General features: G+C 46.3%; 5 non-coding genes across 5 annotated transcripts; all 5 read right to left on the minus strand.

Moving 5' to 3' along the window:
• Window positions 1–13,612: 13,612 nt before the first annotated feature.
• On the minus strand, window positions 13,613–13,694 carry TRNAS-GCU (transfer RNA serine (anticodon GCU)). The gene has a single exon. It is a non-coding gene; the product is annotated as a tRNA-Ser (tRNA).
• A 947-nt stretch (window positions 13,695–14,641) lies between these two features.
• TRNAS-GCU (transfer RNA serine (anticodon GCU)) lies at window positions 14,642–14,723 on the minus strand. The gene has a single exon. It is a non-coding gene; the product is annotated as a tRNA-Ser (tRNA).
• A 7,427-nt stretch (window positions 14,724–22,150) lies between these two features.
• On the minus strand, window positions 22,151–22,232 carry TRNAS-GCU (transfer RNA serine (anticodon GCU)). The gene has a single exon. It is a non-coding gene; the product is annotated as a tRNA-Ser (tRNA).
• A 506-nt stretch (window positions 22,233–22,738) lies between these two features.
• TRNAS-GCU (transfer RNA serine (anticodon GCU)) lies at window positions 22,739–22,820 on the minus strand. Its single transcript has one exon. It is a non-coding gene; the product is annotated as a tRNA-Ser (tRNA).
• Window positions 22,821–23,826: 1,006 nt separating this feature from the next.
• On the minus strand, window positions 23,827–23,908 carry TRNAS-GCU (transfer RNA serine (anticodon GCU)). The gene has a single exon. It is a non-coding gene; the product is annotated as a tRNA-Ser (tRNA).
• Between the last annotated feature and the right edge of the window lie 536 nt (window positions 23,909–24,444).

Consider the following 24,444-nt stretch of genomic DNA (forward strand, 5'->3'; position numbering starts at 1 on the left):
CGATTACAGCAACATGTCATGTATTACAGATTCATAACACCATTTAACGTTATCAAAACGTTCCAGCTGGCTGTCATCACAACTACTGGTGAATCTATCAAAGCTGGACTTTAAACTGGGCTTTATCTTGATTAAGCAGATTATCTGAGCCTGGGCTCTGGTTCGCGACAGTTGGCTCACACCCAGCTCATCATCCCAGCACGGTCCTTGGGTACGATATCCTGGTCTTTAAGGTCTTCAGGCCAAAGGGTCACAGGCCATTATAACCCTAAAGGATCGTAGGGTCAGTTCTTATAATATTTCACTTGTACAATTCGTGTATATTTTCATTTTGGGTTTCATGCATATTATGATATCATTTTCGATCCTTTTCTGTACATCAAAAGAAAGTTTAGATGATCTTCCATTTTTTTTTCATAGGCCAGTCAGGGTCTGACACTCCACATCCACGAGTGCTGGACGGAAACACGAACTTGGGACCTCTCCGTCTACCACAGTTTCCAAAAACTTCTGTGATTGAAATTAGAGACGCCTCGTAATGCTCACAGAGCCATCTGTAGGTGGAGATGGTGACTATGCTGGTACTCAGTTATGGCACGATTGAAAATGGAGATATACCCTAATGTTCAGGGAAGACTGCTTTAACTATCCACAACCCTACTGTCCACTACCCTGACTATCCACAACCCTACTGTCCACTACCCTGGCTGTCCACTGCCCTGACTATCCACAACCCTACTGTCCACTACCCTGACTATCCACAGCCCTACTGTCCACTACCCTGACTATCCACAGCCCTACTGTCCACTACCCTGACTATCCACAACCCTACTGTCCACTACCCTGACTAGTCACAACCCTACTATCCACTACCCTGACTATCCACAACCCTACTGTCCACTACCCTGACTATCCACAACCCTACTGTCCACTACCCTGACTAGTCACAACCCTACTGTCCACTACCCTGACTATCCACAACCCTACTGTCCACTACCCTGACTAGTCACAACACTACTATCCACTGCTTTGACTATCCACAACCCTACTATCCACTACCCTGACTATCCACAACCCTACTGTCCACTACCCTGACTAGTCACAACCCTACTATCCACTGCTTTGACTATCCACAACCCTACTGTCCACTGCCATGACTATCCACAACCCTGCTGTCCACTGCCCCGGATAGATTAATCATAATCAAGATCCAGTAAACTTAACATGTCCGATCTCTGACACACACACACACACACACACACACACACGGATTAATCTTCCCTTCCAAGACCCTGATGTTTAATCCCTGGGGCGGGAGGAGGAGGAGGAGGAGGAAGAGGAGATTCTTGAACACGATGTGAAGCCATAGGGCACGATGGCACGACCTCTGACCTGACCCCCACTGGTCATTCTAAAGGACTTGTATCACTTACAGGTAATCATTGAAATATATTCTCCACTGATTCATAAAACGGCATCGAAACCCTGATCAAGGACCGACTTTCTGTGGGAACAAGACGTTCATTCTTTCGCTAATTATGTCCCTGTTAGCCTGTTCCTCTAATGAGGGGAGTGAGGCACGTTCTTCTGTTCTCTGTCTCGAGACTGATCATGATCCCTGCGTTGCCCCAGCTGCAACACTGCATTCTCTTGTGTGTGTCGGACTAATTCTTACGTAGGTTGGAGGCGGGCAGTAAGGGGGTGGTCGGCTGTGGCGCTATTGACTCCCGTCGAGGGGCGCCGACAGGAACTCCTGCAGTTATGTATGAGGCACTCAGGCAAGGGGTCAGCCTGGCGAGTGTGTGTTCCCTCAACGTCGACTCTTAATGTTTACCAATACTACAGTAACTGAGGAGGTGACGAGTGCCCAGCTGCATGTGCGGAGTGCATGAGAGCTGTCGTTATGTGGTGGTGTGAGGTGAGGTAGTGCCCAGCTGCGTGTGTGTGGGGTGCATGAGAGCTGTGGTCATGCGGTGGTGGTGTGAGGTGAGGTAGTGCCCAGCTGCGTGTGTGTGGGGTGCATGAGAGCTGTGGTCATGTGGTGGTGTGAGGTGGGGTAGTGCCCAGCTGCGTGTGTGTGGGGTGCATGAGAGCTGTGGTCATGTGGTGGTGGTGTGAGGTGAGGTGAGGTAGTGCCCAGCTGCGTGTGTGTAGGGTGCATGAGAGCTGTGGTCATGTGAGGTGAGGTAGTGGGTGAGTGGACGCCAGCCATGATGGTGCCACCATGACACCAGCTGGGCGAGGGATAGGTCAGCCATGTCATAATCTACCCCGTCCACCCAGCACACCACTTCGCTAGCCCGTCCTCCCGGCACACCACTTCGCTGGCCCGTCCTCCCGGCACACCACTTCGCTGGCCCGTCCTCCCGGCACACCACTTCGCTGGCCCGTCCTCCCGGCACACCACTTCGCTGGCCCGTCCTCCCGGCACACCACTTCGCTGGCCCGTCCTCCCGGCACACCACTTCGCTGGCCCGTCCTCCCGGCACACCACTTCGCTGGCCAGTTAGCGCATCACTAACCCCACGAGATGTTCTCCCTGTCCATCACTCCTCCACAGTCCAGTGGTCTACCTCCCTTGCATCTCTCCTCTCACTACCCCCAACCTCACTCCTAGTTTCACCTCCCACAGTCGAGGATCTGACCCACGGTGTTGAGGGGACTGCGGCCTGACGCTGGGCCTTCCTGCAGACCGGCGTCATCATTCTATTTTGAATACACAAAAAGTTTTGCGTCGAAGACGGTGGGGGCAGCAAAAATCTTTTACGTCCCTGGCGGTAAAAAAGAAACAGGGGACGGGTGGACGCATACGAAAGGTTGATTTCCATCTCGGTGTGGGGAGGTTTTGTGGGCGTGAGGGCGTCATCTGGGGGCGGCTATCTCGCTGGGTGCGTCGGGGGGGAAACGAGGCACTCCATAACAGCAGGTGTGGCTCTCTGACTTCGCCACGTCGCTCTCCCGCCATCTATCGCTGCCCACCGGTAATGGGCCGGCCCGATGCCTGCAACAAAGCTATAGTTTGTTGGCGGGTTAGCCGCTGAAAAGACCCCCCCAGCTCCTTCGTCACTAACTAATGGCATCATGAGGTAGGCAGAGCGCTGCCCTCCTGCCTCCGATTCGTCCAGTATACCACTGCCAGACGGCACACACACACAACCCTGAATACCTGCGAAGGTGATCTGGACGTAGGAGAAAGAACATAAAAGTCATCGCCGACCCTAAGATAGTTTTGAGAATGATCCATGTCATTCGCTTTCGTGAGCACATAAACAAACGCATAAAAGACAAGCCCTGGAGGGCAAAGGAATGGTGGAATAAAGATAAGAAAAGAACCACTGCGAAAAAGAATTTGGCGTACAAACTGAAAAATGTAGCGGGTGCGAGTTAGAGAGGGCATCAGGAGAAGGCGGGAGAGGCGATATACCGGTGAGAGAGAGTGTGAGAGGTGGGTGAGGGATGATAACGCCAGGGGGAGTGAGGTGTGAGTGGCTGTGGAGGAAGGAACAGATAGGATTAAAGGTGAGTGGTCCATCACGATAAGAGCCCATGTCTGGCAGTCACATGATGAGACTGGTTCAGGCAATTGAAGCAGTACCGAACACAAGTGCCTCAGCTTCATTGGTTCTTTAAAGGGATCTAAAGACAGATATACATCACTCACTCCTAATAACCTGCAAAATATTCCTAAAACTCTGAAAGCCAGTGATCAAGTTAGATATAACTTCCTCACATGTAAAGGTCGAGAAGTCGCCAAGATTTTTTATCCAGCCATTTCCGAAACCCGGTGGACGAACGAATCAACTGATGGCTTCGACGCCGTTCCAGGAACCAGAGCTCACTTGCAGTGGGGAAAGCTGGCTCTGCGATTTTTCATACCAATTGATTTTACTTTAAAGAAATCTACAGTTAACTGAAAATTAAGAGAGTCCTCCCTTTTCGTACTGAATTCTTTTGGACAGAACAGGTATATCTATATAGCTGAGGTATAAGGTTATATGTAATGACAATTTTCTTACTAGGGTAGGATGTGGATAATCTGCACTGTAAAGTTAGAGACATATTTCACACACGTATTGACACCATCCCCGACGAGATATACAGATTGCAAATGGACCTAACTATGATTAACCACTATCGAGTTATCTTCCAGTCTACGATTGTAACAGGATATACTGAGGAAGCAGGTCTATTTCCCCTGGAGGGGAAGCGATCACGAGACATCCATTTAATGATTTGGACATCAACGTTTTACAGCGTTTCTTCACACAACAGCGAAAATAGGACAACAGGTTGGAGAATCACCAACAGTTGCAGGACTGGTCGCTTTCAATATCCTTAAGGAATCTTCAGTATTGGTGTCGCATCTGTGATAGACAGGATCGTCTAGCCTCACAGACCTGTATTCCTGAGGTGTATAGTATGTGGGTGGTAGTGGCAACACCTTGGTAAGAAGGGCCACAGTACAGCAAGTTACGAGAGGCTGGCGCGGATGGCCACAACTCAGTCAGGAGGGCCACAGTTCAACAAGGGACCAGTGGTGGTGGCCACACTTAGGACAAGAGGGCCATAGTGCAGCAGGTCCCTAAGGGCCGGTGGTAATGGCCAAACGAGGCCAGGAGGGCCACAGTGCAACAGGTCACCATGGACTGGTGGTCGTGGCTACATCTCGGCCAGGAAGATACAATAACAGATGGAAGGCCTCCGCCAAGGGTTCCTCCACAAGAAAGTTCTCGATGAACCAAAAGTCTTTATTTTCAATCAAACTCGAGATTTATTTTCCACATCTGAAGTTCACAGTGACCCAGAGGTTATCATCCAGCCTCGAGAGAAATGGTAACAGTTCGCTTTGGTAATTTCTGGCAATATATTTCGACGGAGAATATTCTGATTATGAACGTGATAAAATGGACTGTTTTTGGAAACAAAAATGTTCGGGACTTGTTAATGGTAAAATGGTTAACTATCATTAACATGTAAATGAAGATGACTGTCTGGAAGCGTAATATGGGGAAAGCGTAACTGTATCGGTCTGAGTTCGGTATTATAGTATCAATTGTAACTAAGTTCATTACTCGTCTGGTTTTAGGAACCAGTCTAGCAGAGACTCGTAGGCCAACCATGCAACAGGAAATCTGCTAATTTTCTTGCGTTTCTGTTTGTGCATTTCATACGAAAAATGGTCATCTTTTACCGTAGGTTTTCTAATGTATATTGACTTCCAGTTGAAGAAAACGAAACAAAGGAGCAGATTATTCTGGGACGAGAGGCACAGGTCATGCGAATGGCTGCCGGGGTAGGAGTTGATCTTCCGCTAACTCGACGTGCAGTCTATTCAACCCTCTCTTTACTTCCTTCCAACATGGTGGTGTCTGCCATCACCTCTAACCAAAATATAACGTCAGGTGCACCTAGGGGGAACTTCAGCACTCTCTCTAGACACGGTTTTGATCGATGATATAATGTGTAACACCTTCAGGAACGCTCAAGACCGAAGGGCAGCCTAGCTCAAAAAAAACACAAAAAGTGGAACCTCTAACTAACCTGGTCGTCATGTTTATACACTATATTTACATGCTGGTCAACGCTTCTGGTTACACAAACACTTGACAGCGTTACATAGGAGCACATGGGAGGGACAGGTAACAGAAAACCTGATAGTTTACGACGACGTCAACAGTAACAGTAGCCTAAATTGATGTTAGATGGAGGGAGGACAGTAAAGGTCTTTGTAGCTCAAAGAATTTCGGATACTTTTAGCCACAAGTCTTATTTACCTTCAGGTTTGTGTCTCGGCTGGCGGTCAGCTGGCCATTATAACATCATTTTCCCACAATTTGAACGCGGTCGAGCACACTCAACGCCAGATCGAACGCCGTAACGTCTTGTGGTAAAACCTTGCTTTCATTGGTCAACGACCCGGAAATATTTTACATACGACTTTTGCAATACGATTACGATAAGAATACTGACGTGCGAATATTTGTTTCAGCTTCCCTGAGGCTGTATCAGGTAGAGAGGCAATATATTCAGGATTATTAAATGTAGGAAACGATGCGAGGGGAAAACAAGAGGAAAAATTCGGATACGATGATAATGGAATGATAATACGGGTTACGTAAGAGCCGCTGGGAGTGAGGAATGAATTATCTGAAACATAGCGAAATGGCAGGAGTGGATGAGTTATATATATATATATATATATATATATATATATATATATATATATATATATATATATACACACACACAATCCCATTGGATATATGAGAACCTGCTGGACCTATCAAGATCACGACACCACTGCAAAACCACTGTCGAACTTAACTTCTAAGCGTCACTGCAGAGACGAAACTCTCTCTCTCTCTCTCTCTCTCTCAGCCACCACACTGCTTCTCGCCTCATGACTTAGACCCGAGACACAGATACCATCTCGTCTGCGGGCTGTCCTCCTCCCCCGAGAGCCCCTCTGTATCACACAGCTCTGGGTACTGGTTATTGTGACTTGTTACTTTATACTTCCCCTGTGCCACTACAAGTCACTGTATATTTTGCTGCCACTACAAGTCACTGTGTTGCTGCCAGTACAAGTTACTGTATATGTTGCTGCCACCAGTCACTGTATGTGTGTTGCCGCTAGTCACTGTATGTGTGTTGCCGCTAGTCATTATGTGTTGCCGCCACCAGTCACTGTATATGTGTTGCTGCCACCAGTCACTGTGTTGCTGCCACCAGTCACTGTATATGTGTTGCTGCCACCAGTCACTATGTCATCACTACTATATGCGTTACTAATAAGAGAATGCTGTGACGTCCTTATGTTTTCTTCTGTTGCTGAAATACAAGCTTACGAACACTTGTAGGGAGAACAACACTTGAGATAACAGTAATACATGCTGGACTATGTATTACATAAAACTGATGCAGTATTGAATTTGTTACGACTTGAGAACATTGTGACTGTTGGATGTGATAAGAGGTGAGTGGCGCCCACAGCGGTGTGGTGGTATGACTGTTGGATGTGATAAGAGGTGAGTGGCGTCCACAGCGGTGTGGTGGTATGACTGTTGGATGTGATAAGAGGTGAGTGGCGTCCACAGCGGTGTGGTGGTATGACTGTTGGATGTGATAAGAGGCGAGTGGCGTCCACAGCGGTGTGGTGGTATGACTGTTGGATGTGATAAGAGGTGAGTGGCGTCCACAGCGGTATGGTGGTATAACTGTTGGATGTGATAAGAGGTGAGTGGCGTCCACAGCGGTGTGGTGGTATAAGGCAGGTGGTTGCTTGAACTCCACACAGAGATCGTCTTTACCAACTTCTCAAATCGACTTTACCAAACTTCCCAGGATGTAATGACTAACCTCTCACATCTTCATGACTTGATTGAATATTTCTCATAAGTACTTTAAGAACTCTTTCCACCGGCTCCTGAAAAGCCCATTGCTGCGTCACTTCCAGCGTCGGGGGGGAAATGTGGATTTCTTACGAGGGGGAGAAGTACTTTGGTGTACGTCGGTGAAGAGGTGCATTCATAATGGCGTAATGTCCTGTTGAGCAAGGGCGGATTTTCCCCTCCCACAGTGGACGTCGGAGGAGGAGAGGGAGGTGAGGTAGGGCAGAGCGCCCATGGCAGCCCCGTCGATGCCAGACAGTCTCTCCTTTTTTGGCGTTGCTTCTCGCGGGTGTGCCGAGCACAGACGTGTTGAGGGGGTCGCTGTCATCCTGGAGTTGGGTTTGAAGAGCAACTTGAAGTCTATCATTCTTTCGGTCTCGCTGAAGGGCCAGAGGCTGACGGAGCTACAGCCCAAGGGAGGCTCCACACTGAAGAGTGGACCCACCAAAAAGCAAGAGATAAAATATTGATAATCCATGGTTTCCTTATTGTCAAAGCTGCGTGAAGAGATTGTGTTACGTCCCCCGCGCGTCACACAAACACATTAGGTGACGAGAATCTATCATTCCAGGATTAGTCGATGGTCTTATGGTCACTGAAGGGCAAAGGGCCCCTCCGAAGCTTGCTTTAGCCCTAGGGCCTAGATGGGGGGGTCATTCCGGGACCTGGACCATTCCGTGGTGACCGGGACACTTCGTGGAGATCGATGCGGTAAGGCTCGGGCGACCATAGCTAGCTGGAGAGGGTACGGAAGGAAGCTGACCACAGTTTCTGGTGGAGTGGAAGGTTGGAACGACCATTGGACGTTTGTTTCCCCTGCTCCTGTATGGACCGCCTTTTCATGCTAGGCCAGTGTGCGCCATATTACCAGACTCTTGAAAGGTTTTTATAAGATTATCCTTTCTGATTATTGCCATAATTCGTTGTCAATAGCTCTCCACCCCAGTGTAGGCTATATCGCCCGATGTCTTAAGATTCAGTGGGATAAAGGACTCATTGTTGATATTGGATTCTTATCCAATGGTATTTACTGATGGAATGTTCTCTTTTGTCTGCAAGATCCTGCCTGGGGCTCGCACACCTGGTGGTGGGTGGGAAGATCAGGTGTCTGCTTCTGCTGTGACAGTTCCCCACGGTCACACTGTGTCAACAGCAGTAGCTCTGTCATTACCAGCCGGCCAGTATCAGGCGCTGTGTGTCAACACCAGTTGCCGTCTGTGTCAACACCAGTAGCCGTCTGTGTCAACACCAGTAGCCGTCTGTGTCAACACCAGTTACAGACTGTGTCAGCACTAGCCAATGACTGTCACCACTAGCCAATGACTGTGTCAGCGCCAGTTACCGTCAGTGTCAGAACTAGGATTAAAATCAAATACGCAGCAAGGATAAATCAAATACGTCAGCCACCGCTGGTACAAAACTATCAAGAAATAGGTAAAGAACAAATATTTGATTCTAACAAAGAGTTGACAACATTCTCGCCCAAAACCATTTTAATGCTCGTTTTCACGAGAGAGTTTTTACCAATATCCGGCCAGGGATACCGACGGAATTCATTAAAAGTTTTCAGGTTGCCTCTGTCTGAAATGGACGAAATACATTATTAATGTGCGTCGTCCACCACTACACCAGGGGGGTGTTTGAGGCTATGACTACCATCACACTTGGGTAAGGGCCGCTACTACCACCACTTCAGGGGAGAGCTGACTACCACCTCAACCACACCAAGGGAGAGAGATTGTTACTATTACCACCACCACAACAGGGGAGGGGCCGCTACCACTCCACACCAGAGGAAGGGCCGCTACCACTCCACACCAGAGGAAGGGCCGCTACCACTCCACACCAGAGGAAGGGCCGCTACCACTCCACACCAGAGGAAGGGCCGCTACCACTCCACACTAGGGGAAGGGCCGCTACCACTCCACACCAGAGGAAGGGCCGCTACCACTCCACACCAGAGGAAGGGCCGCTACCACTCCACACCAGAGGAAGGGCCGCTACCACTCCACACCAGAGGAAGGGCCGCTACCACTCCACACCAGAGGAAGGGCCGCTACCACTCCACACCAGAGGAAGGGCCGCTACCACTCCACACCAGAGGAAGGGCCGCTACCACTCCACACCAGAGGAAGGGCCGCTACCACTCCACACCAGGGGAAGGGCCACTACCACCATCACCAGGGGAAGGGCCACTACCACCATCACCAGAGGAAGGGCCGCTACCACTCCACACCAGAGGAAGGGCCGCTACCACTCCACACCAGAGGAAGGGCCGCTACCACTCCACACCAGAGGAAGGGCCGCTACCACTCCACACCAGAGGAAGGGCCGCTACCACTCCACACCAGAGGAAGGGCCGCTACCACTCCACACCAGAGGAAGGGCCGCTACCACCATCACCAGAGGAAGGGCCGCTACCACCATCACCAGAGGAGGGGCCACTACCATCACCATGTTTAAGGCGTCCGGTAGCCAAGAGGGCGAGTGACCCGGGTCTGGTGTACTCAGTTGGGTTGGTGAAGCCTGGGTGTGAGTGGGGTCACTTCCCTGAGAGGTGCTGAAGGAGTGTTTGCTGTGATGTATTGTTTCATATGATGCCCGAGACGGCACGGGCAGCCGAAGCCCTAATCAATGCCATCCCATTACCGCTATCTATCTATCTATCTATCTATCTATCTATATATATATATATATATATATATAGAAACAGAAGAAGGAGTCACGCGGGGAGTGATCATCCTCCTCGAAGGCTCAGAGTGGGGTGCCTAAATGTGTGTGGATGTAACCAAAATGTGAAAAAAGGAGAGATAGGTAGTATGTTTGAGGAAAGGAACCTGGATGTTTTGGCTCTGAGTGAAACGAAGCTCAAGGGTAAAGGGGAAGAGTGGTTTGGAAATGTCTGGGGAGTGAAGTCAGGGGTTAGTGAGAGGACAAGAGCAAGGGAAGGAGTAGCAATACTCCTTAAACAGGAGTTGTGGGAGTATGTGATAGAATGTAAGAAAGTAAATTCTCGATTAATATGGGTAAAATTGAAAGTTGATGGAGAGAGGTGGGTGATTATTGGTGCATATGCACCTGGGCATGAGAAGAAAGATCATGAGAGGCAAGTGTTTTGGGAGCAGCTGAATGAGTGTGTTAGCGGTTTTGATGCACGAGACCGGGTTATAGTGATGGGTGATTTGAATGCAAAGGTGAGTAATGTGGCAGTTGAGGGAATAATTGGTATGCATGGGGTGTTCAGTGTTGTAAATGGAAATGGTGAAGAGCTTGTAGATTTATGTGCTGAAAAAGGACTGATGATTGGGAATACCTGGTTTAAAAGCGAGATATACATAAGTATACTTATGTAAGTAGGAGAGATGGCCAGAGAGCGTTATTGGATTACGTGTTAATTGACAGGCGTGCGAAAGAGAGACTTTTGGATGTTAATGTGCTGAGAGGTGCAACTGGAGGGATGTCTGATCATTATCTTGTGGAGGCTAAGGTGAAGATTAGTATGGGTTTTCAGAAAAGAGGAGTGAATGTTGGGGTGAAGAAGGTGGTGAGAATAAGTGAGCTTGGGAAGGAGACCTGTGTGGGGAAGTACCAGGAGAGACTGTGTACAGAATGGAAAAAGGTGAGAACAATGGAAGTAAGGGGAGTGGAGGAGGAATGGGATGTATTTAGGGAATCAGTGATGGATTGCGCAAAAGATGCTTGTGGCATGAGAAGAGTGGGAGGTGGGCTGTTTAGAAAGGGTAGTGAGTGGTGGGATGAAGAAGTAAGAGTATTAGTGAAAGAGAAGAGAGAGGCATTTGGACGATTTTTGCAGGGAAAAAATGCAATTGAGTGGGAGAAGTATAAAAGAAAGAGACAGGAGGTCAAGAGAAAGGTGCAAGAGGTGAAAAACAGGGCAAATGAGAGTTGGGGTGAGAGAATATCAGTAAATTTTAGGGAGAATAAAAAGATGTTCTGGAAGGAGGTAAATAGGGTGCGTAAGACAAGGGAGCAAATGGGAACTTCAGTGAAGGGCGTAAATGGGGAGGTGATAACAAGTAGTGGTGATGTGAGAAGGAGATGGAATGAGTATTTTGAAGGTTTGTTGAATGTGTCTGATGACAGAGTGGCAGATATAGGGTGTTTTGGTCGAGGTGGTGTGCAAAGTGAGAGGGTTAGGGAAAATTATTTGGTAAACAGAGAAGAGGTAGTAAAAGCTTTGCGGAAGATGAAAGCCGGCAAGGCAGCAGGTTTGGATGGTATTGCAGTGGAATTTATTAAAAAAGGGGGTGACTGTATTGTTGACTGGTTGGTAAGGTTATTTAATGTATGTATGACTCATGGTGAGGTGCCTGAGGATTGGCGGAATGCGTGCATAGTGCCATTGTACAAAGGCAAAGGGGATAAGAGTGAGTGCTCAAATTACAGAGGTATAAGTTTGTTGAGTATTCCTGGTAAATTATATGGGAGGGTATTGATTGAGAGGGTGAAGGCATGTACAGAGCATCAGATTGGGGAAGAGCAGTGCGGTTTCAGAAGTGGTAGAGGATGTGTGGATCAGGTGTTTGCTTTGAAGAATGTATGTGAGAAATACTTAGAAAAGCAAATGGATTTGTATGTAGCATTTATGGATCTGGAGAAGGCATATGATAGAGTTGATAGAGATGCTCTGTGGAAGGTATTAAGAATATATGGTGTGGGAGGCAAGTTGTTAGAAGCAGTGAAAAGTTTTTATCGAGGATGTAAGGCATGTGTACGTGTAGGAAGAGAGGAAAGTGATTGGTTCTCAGTGAATGTAGGTTTGCGGCAGGGGTGTGTGATGTCTCCATGGTTGTTTAATTTGTTTATGGATGGGGTTGTTAGGGATGTAAATGCAAGAGTCCTGGAAAGAGGGGCAAGTATGAAGTCTGTTGGGGATGAGAGAGCCTGGGAAGAGAGTCAGTTGTTGTTCGCTGATGATACAGCGCTGGTGGCTGATTCATGTGAGAAACTGCAGAAGCTGGTGACTGAGTTTGGTAAAGTGTGTGGAAGAAGAAAGTTAAGAGTAAATGTGAATAAGAGCAAGGTTATTAGGTACAGTAGGGTTGAGGGTCAAGTCAATTGGGAGGTAAGTTTGAATGGAGAAAAACTGGAGGAAGTGAAGTGTTTTAGATATCTGGGAGTGGATCTGTCAGCGGATGGAACCATGGAAGCGGAAGTGGATCATAGGGTGGGGGAGGGGGCGAAAATTTTGGGAGCCTTGAAAAATGTGTGGAAGTCGAGAACATTATCTCGGAAAGCAAAAATGGGTATGTTTGAAGGAATAGTGGTTCCAACAATGTTGTATGGTTGCGAGGCGTGGGCTATGGATAGAGTTGTGCGCAGGAGGATGGATGTGCTGGAAATGAGATGTTTGAGGACAATGTGTGGTGTGAGGTGGTTTGATCGAGTAAGTAACGTAAGGGTAAGAGAGATGTGTGGAAATAAAAAGAGCGTGGTTGAGAGAGCAGAAGAGGGTGTTTTGAAATGGTTTGGGCACATGGAGAGAATGAGTGAGGAAAGATTGACCAAGAGGATATATGTGTCGGAGGTGGAGGGAACGAGGAGAAGAGGGAGACCAAATTGGAGGTGGAAAGATGGAGTGAAAAAGATTTTGTGTGATCGGGGCCTGAACATGCAGGAGGGTGTAAGGAGGGCAAGGAATAGAGTGAATTGGAGCGATGTGGTATACAGGGGTTGACGTGCTGTCAGTGGAGTGAATCAAGGCATGTGAGGCGTCTGGGGTGGACCATGGAAAGCTGTGTAGGTATGTATACACGTGTGTGGACATGTGTATGTACATGTGTATGGGGGGGGGGGTTGGGCCATTTCTTTCGTCTGTTTCCTTGCGCTACCTCGCAGACGCGGGAGACAGCGACAAAGTATAAAAAAAAAAAAAAAAAAAAAATATATATATATATATATATATATATATATATATATATATATATATATATATTATATATAAACCTTATCCTGAGCCAGGTATCCATTTTTTCGACCAACCCCTAGGAGTGGATGAACAGCTGGGTTGACTGTGGACAGACTGCCGTAACTAGGATTCGAACGCTGACCACTACACCAAGGGAGTCCATAAATGGATGAAGACATCGACAATTTCTCAAGAACTCAATTTTTTTTTCTTTTGACTATTTGGAAATGCTGGGAGGTCTGTCTGTGCGTTCGTGGAAGAGGCTAAAGTTTCTTGACTTGAAAATATATTCCGACGAGGATGGGATTCGAACCCACGCAGGGAGACCCTATTGGATTAGCAGTCCAACGCCTTAACCTCTCGGCCACCTCGTCATGTATACAGCAGGGGGAACGAACCCACGAGTTCCGAGGTATCAGCACGGGGCGCCACCAGCTGCCACAGCGGACCACAGGAAACAGATATTGAACCTGACTGATAATGGCCGGACCTTGGCTCACAGTGAAGACTCTCCAATGCTCACTGTGTGTGTGTGTGTGTGTGTGTGTGTGTGTGTGATTACCCATTTCTACAGTACGGGGAGAGAGAGCTCCACTATACTCGTGGGTCCCCATCTCCTGAACTTTCTATGCCTCACATAACCTTTCAAAACCTTTCTAAACCGCCAGCATCCCACTATCTCGATGGTAAATTCATTCGAACCGTCCACCATTTGAACACGAAAACCTCGTATCTCTTTGAACTCATTTCTAGCGAACGGTTTGCCCAACTTCTTGTCATGGCCTCTGGTCACTCCAGTCCTCCATCTCTCGAGGAACCTGTTCGTCCAGGTCGCGCGAGAAGTTTAGTGTGCTCTGGCGTTCCCCGTTTCTCTCTCTCTCTCTCTCTCTCTCTCTCTCTCTCTCTCTCTCTCTCTCTCTCTCTCTCTCCATCTCTGCTTCTTCACTGTAGCTCAGTTCTCTCAGTTCAAGCACCATCTCTGTTGCTTTCCTCCGTTTCCCCCTTGGGCCACCCTTCATGTCTCGCTGCTACTTCAGGCGAGGTGACCAGACTAGCGAGGCATATAATTCACCACCTTGTCTACGGTAGGAATGACTTACGAACATAAGCTCCGAATTCTGTGGACTTCAATGCGATTCTTATAGTTGCCAGCAAACATGTTGCCTCACTCACAGTTCTGATGGGATCTTCTGGCGAGAGAGAACGTACAGTGGCGAGCCTAACTATCCTTGGGGATGTGGGTCCATATCAACATCCTGCACTGTTGTGATTTTGTTCCTTCAATATGACCACAACCTTATAACGTAGGAAAATAACATCCCGACGAGGATGGGATTCGAACCCACGCAGGGAGACCCTATTGGATTAGCAGTCCAACGCCTTAACCACTCGGCCACCTCGTCATGTATACAGTAGGGGGAACGAACCCACGACTTCCGACGTATTAACACGGGGCGCCACCAGCTGCCACAGCGGACCACAGGAAACAGATATTGAACCTGACTGGTAATGGCCGGACCTTGGCTCACAGTGGAGACTCTCCACTGCTCATCCTGTGGGTGTGTGTGTGTGTGTGCACTAGGGTTCTAAAATATTCCCTTACGTCAGACCGCAAAACAGAAAAAAATAAGACCAAAATGTATAATTCCAAAAAGACTAATGATTAAAAGATTGAATCTTTCATTCCTGCACCCATGGTAAACTTTAGTATATTCTATATAAACAAAGTTCTTTTTTGTTTATGTTAGCCGAGACAATCAAGGCCTTCCAATTAACGCTATATATCTATATATGAAGGTGAAATCGCACTTCAATAGTTCATACAATTTCCTTCAACATGTGATTTTTCTATACATGTGGCACGACATGTTTCGTGGAGACACTCCACTTGGTTCCCGCCGTCCAACACCAATCTTTCTAGGCCAAGCAGTGTCTGCTAGGTCGGGTTGTATCCCTTGTAAGGGAGGGTGATTATGTAGGGTCAGGTGGCGGGAGTTGACCTGGGTAACTGGGTGTGCCATGAACTACCTTTTTATGTTCTCGTGTTTTATCATTTCTCTCATAATCATTTGACTAATGCTAGGATGGGCTTTAAAGTTACCTGGGGACACATTGAAGTTCATAGTATTAGCTATTAAGAAAGATTCAATGACGTTACGTGTGGCATAATCAGCAGAGAGGTGTATAATAACAGGACTTTCAAGATCCATGGGGTGATCATTTTCATGACAATGTTTAGCGATCGCATTTCTATGGTCATCCCTCCGTACTGAATGTCGAGACCAATAACACGTCTCCGTTACAGTCTTACCCGTCTGGCCTTCATACATACATTTACATATCTTGTATATGTCGGCGAACCCCCAATTGTTGCATAATTTGGCCAATTATTCATCAAGGTCTTGCTGATGGTGTAACTGATGTTGGACTGCGGGAACCAAGTGTGATTTTGGGATTTAAATCACTTTGTTAAGTACTGGCACCTGATGAGGTGGATTGTCTCCACGAAACATGTCCTGCCACACGTCAAGAAAAATTACATGTTAGATGAAATTGTATGAACTCCTACTGAAGTGCAATTTCACCTTCATACTATCATCACGGACAGGCGTGATCATATATATATATATATATATATATATATATATATATATATATATATATATATATATATATATATTTTCTTTTATATTAATTTTTGCTTTGGCGCTGTCTCCCGCGTTAGCGAGGCAGCGCAAGGAAACAGACGAAAGAATGGCCCAATCCACTCACATACACATGTATATACACACACACCCGCACATGCAATCTATACATACCTATACATCTCAACGTATACATATATATATATATATACACACACACAGACATATACCTATATACACATGCACATAATTCATAATGTCTGCCTTTATTCATTCCCATCGCCACCCCGCCACACATGAAAATAACCACCCTCTCCCCCAAATGTGCGCGAGGTAGCGCTAGGAAAAGACAACAAAAGCCCCATTCGTTCACACTCAGTCTCTAGCTGTCATGTAATAATGCACCGAAACCACAGCTCCCTTTCCACATCCAGGCCCCACAGAACTTTCCATGGTTTACCCCAGACGCTTCACATGCCCTGGTTCAATCCATTGACAGCACGTCGACCCCGGTATACCACATCGTTCCAATTCACTCTATTCCTTGCACGCTTTTCACCCTCCTGCATGATAAGGCCCCGATCACTCAAAATCTTTTTCACTCCATCTTTCTACCTACAATTTGGTTTCCCACTTCTCGTTCCCTCCACTTCTGACACATATATCCTCTGTCAATCTTTCCTCACTCATTCTCTCCATGTGACCAAACCATTTCAAAACACCCTCTTCTGCTCTCTCAACCACACTTTTTATTTCCACACATCTCTCTTACCCTTACATTACTTACTCGATCAAACCACCTCACACCACATATTGTCCTCAAACATCTCATTTCCAGCACATCCACCCTCCTGCGCACAACTCTATCCATAGCCCACGCCTCGCAACCATACAACATTGTTGGAACCACTATTCCTTCAAACATACCCATTTTGGCTTTCGGAGATAATGTTCTCGACTTCCACACATTCTTCAAGGCTCCCAGAATTTTCACCCCCTCCCCCACCCTATGATTCACTTCCGCTCCCATGGTTCCATCCGCTGCCAGATCCACTCCCAGATATCTAAAACACTTTACTTCTTCCAGTTTTTCTCCATTCAAACTTACCTCCCAACTGACTTGACCCTCAACCCTACCGTACCTAATAACCTTGTTTTTATTCACATTTATTCCTAACTTTCTTCTTTCACACACTTTACCAAACTCAGTCACCAGCTTCTGCAGTTTCTCACATGAATCAGCCACCAGCGCTGTATCATCAGCGAACAACTGACTCACTTCCCAAGCGCTCTCATCCACAACAGCCTGCATACTTGCCTCTCTTTCCAAAACTCTTGCATTCACCTCCCTAACAACCCCATCCATAAACAAATTGAACGACCATGGAGACATCACACACCCCTGCCGCAAACCTACATTCACTGAGAACCAATCACTTTCCTCTCTTCCTACACGTACACATGCCTTACATCCTCAATAAAAACTTTTCACTGCTTCTAACACCTTGCCTCCCACACCATATATTCTTAATATCTTCCACAGAGCATCTCTATCAACTCTATCATATGCCTTCTCCAGATCCATAAATGCTACATACAAATCCATTTGCTTTTCTAAGTATTTCTCACATACATTTTTCAAAGCAAACACCTGATCTACACATCCTCTACCACTTCTGAAACCACACTGCTCTTCCCCAATCTGATGTTCTGTACATGCCTTCACCCTCTCAATCAATACCCTCCCATATAATTTCCCAGGAATACTTCACAAACTTATACCTCTGTAATTTGAGCACTCACTCTTATCCCCTTTGCCTTTGTACAATGGCACTATGCAAGCATTCCGCCAATCCTCAGGCACCTCACCATGAATCATACATACATTAAATAACCCTGCCAACCAGTTAACAATACTGTCACCCCCTTTTTTTAATAGATTCCACTGCAATACCATCCAAACCTGCTGCCTTGCCTTTATATATATATATATATATATATATATATATATATATATATATATATATATATATATATATATATAATCATTAATGTTGCTTTCCAATACAATAACACCATCAGCGAGATATTAATAAATAGTAGGCAAAATTATGCAACAACTGTGAGGGTTAACGCCGTCAGATCCAAGGCATGTAAACATATTCATGTAGGCCAGACTGGTAAAACTGGAACGGAGAGGTGTTATTGGCACCGTCATTCAGTACGCAGGGATGACCAAAAAGAAAAAAACAATATCGCTAAACATTGTCATGAAAATTATCACTTTATAGGTCACAAAAATCTCGTTATTTTGCACCCTTCTGCTGGTTATGCCACAAGCAACGTCAATGTATCTATGCCACACGCAACGTCAATGTATCTATGCCACAAGCAACGTCAATGTATCTATGCCACACGCAACGTCAATGCATCTATGCCACACGCAACGTCAATGTATCTATGCCACACGCAACGTCAATATATCTATGCCACACGCAAAGTCAATGCATCTATGCCACACGCAAAGTCAATGTATCTATGCCACACGCAAAGTCAATGTATCTATGCCACACGCAACGTCAATGTATCTATGCCACACGCAAAGTCAATGCATCTATGCCACACGCAAAGTCAATGCATCTATGCCACACGCAACGTCAATGCATCTATGCCACACGCAACGTCAATGTATCTATGCCACACGCAACGTCAATGTATCTATGCCACACGCAACGTCAATGTATCTATGCCACACGCAACGTCAATGTATCTATGCCACACGCAACGTCAATGCATCTATGCCACACGCAACGTCAATGCATCTATGCCACACGCAACGTCAATGTATCTATGCCACACGCAACGTCAATGCATCTATGCCACACGCAACGTCAATGCATCTATGCCACACGCAACGTCAATGCATCTATGCCACACGCAACGTCAATGCATCTATGCCACACGCAACGTCAATGTATCTATGCCACACGCAACGTCAATGTATCTATGCCACACGCAACGTCAATGTATCTATGCCACACGCAACGTCAATGTATCTATGCCACACGCAACGTCAATGCATCTATGCCACACGCAACGTCAATGCATCTATGCCACACGCAACGTCAATGTATCTATGCCACACGCAACGTCAATGTATCTATGCCACACGCAACGTCAATGTATCTATGCCACACGCAACGTCAATGCATCTATGCCACACGCAACGTCAATGTATCTATGCCACACGCAACGTCAATGCATCTATGCCACAAGCAACGTCAATGTATCTATGCCACACGCAACGTCAATGTATCTATGCCACAAGCAACGTCAATGTATCTATGCCACAAGCAACGTCAATGTATCTATGCCACACGCAACGTCAATGTATCTATGCCACACACAACGTCAATGCATCTATGCCACACGCAAAGTCAATGCATCTATGCCACACGCAACGTCAATGCATCTATGCCACACGCAACGTCAATGTATCTATGCCACAAGCAACGTCAATGTATCTATGCCACACGCAACGTCAATGCATCTATGCCACACGCAAAGTCAATGCATCTATGCCACACGCAACGTCAATGCATCTATGCCACACGCAACGTCAATGCATCTATGCCACACGCAACGTCAATGCATCTATGCCACACGCAAAGTCAATGCATCTATGCCACACGCAACGTCAATGTATCTATGCCACACGCAACGTCAATGTATCTATGCCACACACAACGTCAATGCATCTATGCCACACGCAAAGTCAATGCATCTATGCCACACGCAACGTCAATGCATCTATGCCACACGCAACGTCAATGTATCTATGCCACACGCAACGTCAATGTATCTATGCCACACGCAACGTCAATGTATCTATGCCACACGCAACGTCAATGTATCTATGCCACACGCAACGTCAATGTATCTATGCCACACTCAACGTCAATGTATCTCTCTTAATTGCTAATACTAAGAACTTTGATTTGTTCCAAGGCAATTCTAAAGCCCTTCCTAGCATCAACCATTATGAGAGAATTGAAAAGACACGAAGATCTAAAAAAAAAGTTTTTCAAGACACACCCAGCTACCCAGGTCAACTCCCGCCACCTGACCCCCTTTAATCATTCTCGCTTACAACAGCTACGGCCAGAGAAAGACAGTGCTTGGCCTATAAAGATCGGTGTTGGACGGCGGGAATTAAGTGTGATTGATGTTGGGTTTTAAATAACTGCTAAATACCAGCACCTGATGAGGTGGACTGCCTACACGATTCATGTCGTGCCACACGTAGAGAAACATTACATGCTAAATGAAATTGTATGAACTACTGGAGTGCGATTTCACCTTCCTATCATCACGGACAATTGTGATTATATATATATATCTTAGCCAGATCCAGGTACCCATTTTATCGACCAATCACTAGGGGTAAATGAACAGCCGGGTTGACTCTGGACTGAACTGCCGTAACCGGGAGTCGAACCTATACTCTCGACCGTGGGCGGCCCGTGAATACTCCGTTTAACCAAACGAACAGAAAACCCCCTGTCTAAATAACCTCCCCTAATTGCTATGACACCATCGATGACCCTAAGGTGAATACGAATCAACACATACCTCCTTATTCACACTGTCGCTCCTCCGAGTCTTTTCAGATGTCTGCCAACACTAGGCTCTTCTTCCATGTACCTCGGGAATGCCTTGATTACCCAGGGTCATGTGTGGCGTCGACAGGTTAGCGTCCAAAGTGGCCGGGTGCGTCAGGTATACCAATAGAACCATCAGGTCCTCCGGTTGAGGAGCTACTGACTGGGCCACCGGGCAACAGCCGTGAGAGGCAGGACCCAGCGTAGGGGTAGCGACAGTGTTGTTGTCCAGGACATAGTTAACGGTCGTTGACGTAGGTAGTTTGGTAACTGGCTGGACTATTATACTGAAGGGATGGTCTAAAGTGAATGAAAGTAAGGGTCTAATTAGTATTGCTTCGCTATATCATTATACATTATAGTACATGTGTTATAAGTAATGTTTTAAACGATAGTAAGTATAAATATATAATATATTTAAACGCTGGAAAAGTTTTGCAGCGCATTTGAAGATGGGAAAGTAAATTCAGCTTGTTGGTAGACCCACAAATTTCTGTAATTTGCTTAAAAGCTTTCGAAGTGAGCGTCTGCTTTTACTGGCGAATATTCTTACGAGATATTACATCTCCTGGAACGGTGGCCGTTTGTCTCGTAGAGTGAAAAACAATCTACGAACGCTATGGTTTGGTACGTTACTTTAAGGAAAATTATCGTTCGTATCCCTGTGTGCCTGAACCTGGTTTTGTACTTATGAAAAAAAAAGGTCTTTTATACAAAACTAATTTCTAACTTCTCTCTAAACACAGTTCGTCAGGCACTTCACGTAAAGTGAAAGTAAAAAAGCCACGTAAGTATCAACGTACACTTTACGTCTTGTGGAATGCGTCTGTCATAGTGTTTAATGATATGGGAGAGCGTCACTGGCTGAACACCTGATGGTATATATATATATATATATATATATATATATATATATATTCCTACGTTCACTGTGGTTGCCACGCACGGAAGATTAAGAAATCAGTTATTCCGAAAATACAACGTAATATATTCGTTTTCTGAAATGTGTCCCCCAAGAGATATACCAGCTAAATTTGGGAAATGTATTTTGATGTCTCTTGAAATGTTGTAAGGTTCGTGGGTACTTACCTCTGCGTACAATATGGAGGGACATCTTTTCTCGTAGTGACTCATCTCTTGAACTTACCTTCCCTACAGTATGATGAGATTGTGTCATTGGGCAAGGATAACGCGTAGCGCTCACCACAGGAGAATAGAGTCGCGTGAGATACGTGATGTCAAGCGTCATGTGTAAGTTAGGGAGAAAGTGTGTGTATTGGTGGAGTGAAACGCCAGGAACCTATGTTTACGTGAGGGAGAAAGAAAAGACAACAGCGAAGGGGAACTTGACAGCCACTGTGGTGCTGTCTTCGTGCGCCACCGTCACTAAATCTCCCGATACTTTGGCGGGTAATAACACCCTGGCCAGTGGCTGCCTGTCTGCTATCTACCGTGTGAGTGAGCGACTACCTCACAGTTCAATGTGGAGAAAGTTATCTTCTCCCTTAACCTGAAAATATATTCCGACGAGGATGGGATTCGAACCCACGCAGGGAGACCCTATTGGATTAGCAGTCCAACGCCTTAACCACTCGGCCACCTCGTCATGTATGCAGTAAGGGGAACGAACCCACGAGTTCCGCCGTATTAACACGGGGCGCCACCAGCTGCCACGGCGGACCACAGGAAACAGATATTGAACCTGACTGATAATGGCCGGACCGTGGCTCACAGTGAAGACCCTCTCACCCTGTGTGTGTGTGTGTGTGTGAACGATCTGGTTTAATATTTTCTTAACCATGAAGTTCAGTACAGTTCTAGTATTTGCCAAAGCACAGTTCGTCTCCTTTCCTATTCCCTTCAGTTGAGGTTCTGCCGATAGGGCAAGTTCAATGGGGGCCACCAAGTCCCTTACACATATAGACTCCTGCAGGAGATGTCCTCGGAAGATAAGATCCATCCAGAGACTTTCTTTCATTGTGGTATGAGCTCACGACTTATGTATCATCCTGATTGTTGGTTCTTTGACGCCTTTGCATAGGTATTTTGGTTTGTTAGATTTCCTTAGAATGTATATTTGTGAGTAGACTTCCTTAAGCTGAAAATGTATTTCGACAAGGATGGGATTCGAACCCACGCAGGGAGACCCTATTGGATTAGCAGTCCAACGCCTTAACCACTCGGCCACCTCGTCATGTATACAGCAGGGGGAACGAACCCACGAGTTCCGCCGTATTAACACGGGGCGCCACCAGCTGCCACAGCGGACCACAGGAAACAGATATTGAACCTGGCTGATAATGGCCGGACCGTAGCTCACGGTGGAGACTTTCCACTACTCACCCTGTGTGCGGGTGAACAATTTTGTTTAATAGTTTCTTAACTATGAAGTTGAATACGATTCTATTATTTGCCAAAGGACAGTTTGTCTGCTTTGCTATACTCTTCAGTTGGGGTTCTGCCGAAAGGGTAAGTTCAGTGACGGCGACGAAGTCCCTTACCCACAGATTCCTGTAGCGGATGTCCTTGGATGGTAATATTCATATCGAGTCCTTCTTTCATTGGGTTATGTCCTCATTACTTTCCATTCATTCAGGTTGAAATTCATGAGCAATGCTTTGCCCAATTTTGGTATTTGTCTACGTCCCCTTGTAAGTTGATGCAGTCCTCCTCACTCTTTGCTCCCCGCATGGCCATGGAATCATCTGCAAACCCATTCAGGTATGAGTCTGAGTCTTCTAACAAGTCATTTTCATATATCGGGAAGAGCAATGATCTCAAGAATATGCCCTACGGCACTCCACTGGTGACTACACCTATTTCGAAAGGTCTTCAGTGACATAAGTCCTTTGTTCGCTTTCACTCAGGTAAGTTCCCCTCACTCCTGCCTGGCAATCCAGCATCCTCAACATGATAGCTTGACGTTGACGGCCTTAATGACATTAACAATCGATACGCCTTATGATTACATATCCAACCAACCAACCAATTAAAAGTTACGTATGACCTCCTATCTCTGATTCCAAGCCGTCTCTCACTGAGGCATTTTCTCCTTTTGAAGCAGGTATCTGTTTACTTTCTGATGATCTTTTTCCATTAATCAAACGGTTCTTTGTCGGCTGTGTTCAGTTGTTGTGGTTTGTTAGATTTCCTTGGAATGTATATTTGTGAGTAGATTTCCTTAAGCTGAAAATGTATTTCGACAAGGATGGGATTCGAACCCACGCAGGGAGACCCTATTGGATTAGCAGTCCAACGCCTTAACCACTCGGCCACCTCGTCATGTATACAGCAGGGGGAACGAACCCACGAGTTCCGCCGTATTAACACGGGGCTCCACCAGCTGCCACAGCGGACCACAGGAAACAGATATTGAACCTGACTGATAATGGCCGGACCGTAGCTCACGGTGGAGACTTTCCACTACTCACCCTGTGTGTGGGTGAACAATTTTGTTTAATAGTTTCTTAACTATGAAGTTGAATACGATTCTATTATTTGCCAAAGGACAGTTTGTCTGCTTTGCTATACTCTTCAGTTGGGGTTCTGCCGAAAGGGTAAGTTCAGTGACGGCGACGAAGTCCCTTACCCACAGATTCCTGTAGCGGATGTCCTTGGAAGGCAATATTCATATCGAGGTCTACTTTCATTGGGTTATGTCCTCATTACTTTGCATTCATTCAGGTTGAAATTCATGAGCAATGCTTTGCCCAATTTTGGTATTTGTCTACGTCCCCTTGTAAGTTGATGCAGTCCTCCTCACTCTTTGTTCCCCGCATGACCATGGAATCATCCGCAAACACATTCAGGTATGAGTC

Source organism: Panulirus ornatus, chromosome 22 (genome assembly GCF_036320965.1).
Source record: "Panulirus ornatus isolate Po-2019 chromosome 22, ASM3632096v1, whole genome shotgun sequence".
NCBI lineage: Eukaryota > Metazoa > Arthropoda > Malacostraca > Decapoda > Palinuridae > Panulirus > Panulirus ornatus.